General features: G+C 37.8%; 1 pseudogene; it reads left to right on the forward strand.

The window, feature by feature from the left end:
* Positions 1-3,341: 3,341 nt before the first annotated feature.
* Positions 3,342-4,266, forward strand: LOC129560391 (olfactory receptor 4C13-like; annotated as a pseudogene).
* The last annotated feature ends 228 nt before the right edge of the window (positions 4,267-4,494 follow it).

Here is a 4,494-nt window from a genome sequence, read left to right on the forward strand (position 1 = left end):
AAAACCTGCTTGAACATTTGGAATTTCACGGTTCACATATTGCTGAAGCCTGACCTGGAGAATTACTTACACAATACTAAATATTCAATCTCCATTTTAAGCTCATTTGTCATCAAAAACCTAATTCCATAAATATTCAAATGTGTTTTTTTTTTTAATTTTTTTCTCTTATAGCATTTGACGTTCATGTAGACTCCAGGAAAAGTTCAAAATTAAAGATGAGTGCTGTAGAACTTTTCCTCTACTGTTGTGTTAATTTACCTGAAATACTTGAATCATTGGCAGAACTGCTAATGATGATATAATGCCTCTGAGGTCTTGTTAACTATAGCTAAGAAACTTTACAGAATTTGCCCCCAAACAGGATACATAGAAGTGCTTTGAAAACTTATCCAAATATACCATTTATAAATCAGAAAGTATGCTTATTGTAGCTGATCTAGTTGGTATTTTGCTAGTTTACAATTTTACTTCTTTCTTGGTGAAGTAACAGGTGCTGGAACCTATGTCAGACATGTTCACAGGTGAGCCTTTTTTTCCCCCCAGGAAATTGTATAATCATGGACTCTGAGAATTAAATATAACTGACAAATCATATAATTACCCCTCATCCTCATGTGACACTGAAATTCCTTTTTCATCATATAAAACATCCATCAAGAATGACAGACTCAAGTACAATGCCACCAACTTACAAGTAAAATTATCTCAGGGCTTATTTGTATTGATATGATCTTAAATTAGTTAGAATTACACTGCAATTAGTTAGAATTAAATTAGTCAGAATGATTATATAATTTGAAAGAGTATCTTCAATTTTCTTGACTTTATAGAATGTTAGTATGATATGTCACAATTTTTAAAAGCACCTGTTAAAAACTACACATTGATTAAAGAGATGCACTATATTGTAATCATCTACTTCTCCAGTGTTGAACAATCTATATCATTTCTAAATTTTCTACAGATCATAATAACTGTGTTGAGCATACTTGTAAATATTAATATTTCTTCTCTAAAGATATTTTCCATAAGATTTATTAGTAGAAAGAATATTGTGGAGACAAAGAAATATGAAAAAGTTATTTCTGCTTCTTCCCGGTTATTTTCAAAAAGCTTTTGGTAATTGTATCTAAATCTTGCTTACTCCATTTCACTACTTTCTAACCTGCTGGGGGACATCACCTCAGAACAAGGAAGTGTAGTGGGATCGCTGCACTTTGTGTCCACACATGTATAAGGTTTAATTCAGGTGATTACACAGTAAACCTCTGTACCCATTTATCTTGGAAAAGAAATACTTATTTTTTTATAGAATATATTTTATTATATTTATATTTTCTCATCTCTTTTTGTTGAGAAGTTATGCCCCCAGGTTTCTTATTCTTTTAGTAATGAAGTATCCTGTAACCAGTAATGATGATGCTGGGTACTATGGGAAGATCGGAGAAGAAGGCATGAGAATGCATGTAGCAGAAACATAAAGAGTGGGAAACTCGTGCTTATCTTGGAAGGATGCCTTGCTGCTCTTTGGTAACAAAATTTCAGCCATTAAGTGTATTTAACAGGGACGCTCTTTATAACTGTGTGAACAATATGTATTAACACACACACTAATCTTTCAATAGATGCTTATTGAATAATTGAACTTGTAATAATTACTTATCACAAGAAAAATGTTTTATATATGTTTCTGTTAGTCTGTGTGTTACCATTGTTTAGTCACTAAGGTGTGTCTGACTCTTTGTGATCCCACGGACTGTAGGGTGTTCTGTCAATGGAATTTCCCAGGCAAGCATACTGCAGTGGGTTTCCTTTCCCTTCTGTAGGGGATCTTCCTGATCCAGGGATTGAGCCCTTGTCTCCTGCTTTGGTGGGAAGATTCTTTACCATTAAGCCACCTGGGAAGCTGAGTCTGTGTGTACATGATTATATGTGTGGTACATTATCTGTTTTACCTAGAAGACTATTTTGTTCTGTTCTCTACATTAAATTTTATTTTTAGAACTCTGGAAATAAGGATTTCCTTTGCTTAAAACAAATCTTGTGTACTGAACAACTTCATGCGAATTTTTTTTTCAATCCAAGTCTAGAGAAGCTAGCCTGAATATGACTGAATATGATTATGTTAAATTATATGTGTAACAGAGTTTTAGAGAATAAAAATATCCATAAAAATGCCATAATTATCTTGAAAGTAAAATAATCCAGTAATATATTCTTTCCCAGAGGCAATGAATTATTTTCATACTTACCCCATAAAGGGCATCAAAAGCTATTAAACTAGAAAGCATTGCCTTTCAAATGTTTATTTATGTTTCTCATCAAGAAGAGAAAAATGACAAACAGAGCAAGAGAAAAAGAGCACTTGAATTACTCTTAGGTTTATGGTCTGGTTGTTGTTGTTTAGTTGCCAAGTTGTGTGCAACTCTTTTGGAACCCTATGAACTGTAGCCGCCCAGGCTCCTCTGTCCATGGGATTTCCCAGGCAAAATTACGGAAGGGGGTTGCCATTTCTTTCTCCAGGCAATCTTCCTGACCCTGGGAGTGAACTCGGGTCTCCTGAATTGCAGGTGGATTTTTTACTGTTGAGTCACCAGAGAAGCCCTTAAATTCTGGGGAAGAGTCATACCCATGGAAAATGGCAACTCACAAAGTATTTATGCATCATCTAGTATGTTTCAAGCACTGCAGACACGATGCCAGGCACTACAGTAAGTGAGGAAACACGCTTGAATAGTATGTGTGTTCTGAAAGGGACCAGACAGAGTGTGTCACCAAGGACTTATAAACATTTCCCAATACATCTAGTTTATGACATATTTATTTATATTGTCTTCATTTCCACAGTTAGAGCCAACGGTTCAAATGTAAATACCCATGAAAGAGAAAATAACTCTTACTTGTGGGTAGCACATCTCAGCTTACAAGCTACATCTGAGAATTATAATTTATAAGATAACAGACATAGAGGAGGGCGGGAGTCATGGAGTACTGTGATGACTTAGGACGGCACATGCGGTTGGAACCAGAATGAGAATCCAGGTCTCATGCAGAGAGCCCAGTGTTTTCTCAGTAAACTGCACATCAGATCTTGCCCCTATAGATGTTTTACAGTTAACAGGGCACAGGTGTCTGAAGCTAAAAAGTCATCCTCTAAGAAGTAAGAAGACTTGAAAGAGGTACTGGGACAAAAGTGCCAAGGACATGTTCCACTGCTAAAATGACTGCACTATTTTTGTTCTCAGAAATTCAGACCACAATCCTTTCATGATTAAAAGGTATCACTCTTTTTTCCCTTGTAGGTAATTCAGGGCCCAGGAAAGATGGTTGTTTCCTAAATGGACGTCCTTACACTGCCCAGTAATGTGACTGAATTTGTTCTCCTGAGACTCACTCAGAATCCACACTTACAAAAAATACTCTTCATTGTCTTTCTGTTCATTTTTCTATTCACTGTACTGGCCAACTTGTTCTTGGTCATCATCATCACCCTCAGACCGATGCTTTCTGCTCCCATGTAGTTCTTTCTCACTCACTTGTCCTTCTTAGATGCCTTCTTCACCTGTGTGAGCACGCCCAAATTGATCACTGACCTGCTGTACCAGAGGAGAACCATCTCCCGGTGTGGCTGCCTGACTCATCTCTTTGCGGAGCACTTCCTGGGAGGATCAGAGGTCATCCTTCTCATCGCCATGGCCTCTGGCCTCTACGTGGCCATCTGCAAGCCTCTGCACCACACAGCCATCACGCAACAGGGCCTCTGTCAGCTGCTGCTGGTGGTGGCCTGGACCGGGGGCATCCTGCACGCCACCGTGCAGGTTCTTTTCATGGTCAACTTGACCTTCTGTGGTCCAAATGTCAATGACCCCTTCATGTGTGATTTCTTCTCCCTGATGAAACTTGCCTGCAGCGACACCTACCGACCCGGAATGGTGGTGGCAACTAACAGTGGGCATGTGCGTGCTTATTTTCTCCACGTCATTGGTCTCTTACATAGTCATATTGAACTCTCTGAAATCCCATGGCTCTGAAGGAAGGCACAAAGCCCTCTACATGTGGCTCCCACTTTACAGTAGTGGTATGCATTTTTTTGTACCTTGTATATTAACTCACTTGCTCCCTGTAGCCACTTACCCTACAGACAAGTGGGTGGCTGTGTTCTTTGCAAGCTTTACTCCCATGTTAAATCTTATTATTTATACAGTGAGAAATGTAGAGTTTAAAAATGCCATGAGGAGTTTGTTGAAGAAGAGAATAACTTAGAGTAATCATGAGCCAATTTAGTGATCATTTGTGTACCTAGGGAGTATTGTGTCTGTTGTAAATAGTGAAAGAATACCAAGAATTTGCAGATCACTGGCAGCAAATAAATATCTAAACTCTAATACTTATTGATGATTTAATAACTAGATATATTTCAGGCATATTCATAAATTTTGCTGCACTTTACCAAGGCTTCAATGTTCATGTTCATAGATTCAGACTAGACAA

The sequence above is a fragment of the Moschus berezovskii genome, chromosome 16 (genome assembly GCF_049115385.1).
Source record: "Moschus berezovskii isolate FMDL1 chromosome 16, NW_MosBer_1.0, whole genome shotgun sequence".
Taxonomy (NCBI): domain Eukaryota; kingdom Metazoa; phylum Chordata; class Mammalia; order Artiodactyla; family Moschidae; genus Moschus; species Moschus berezovskii.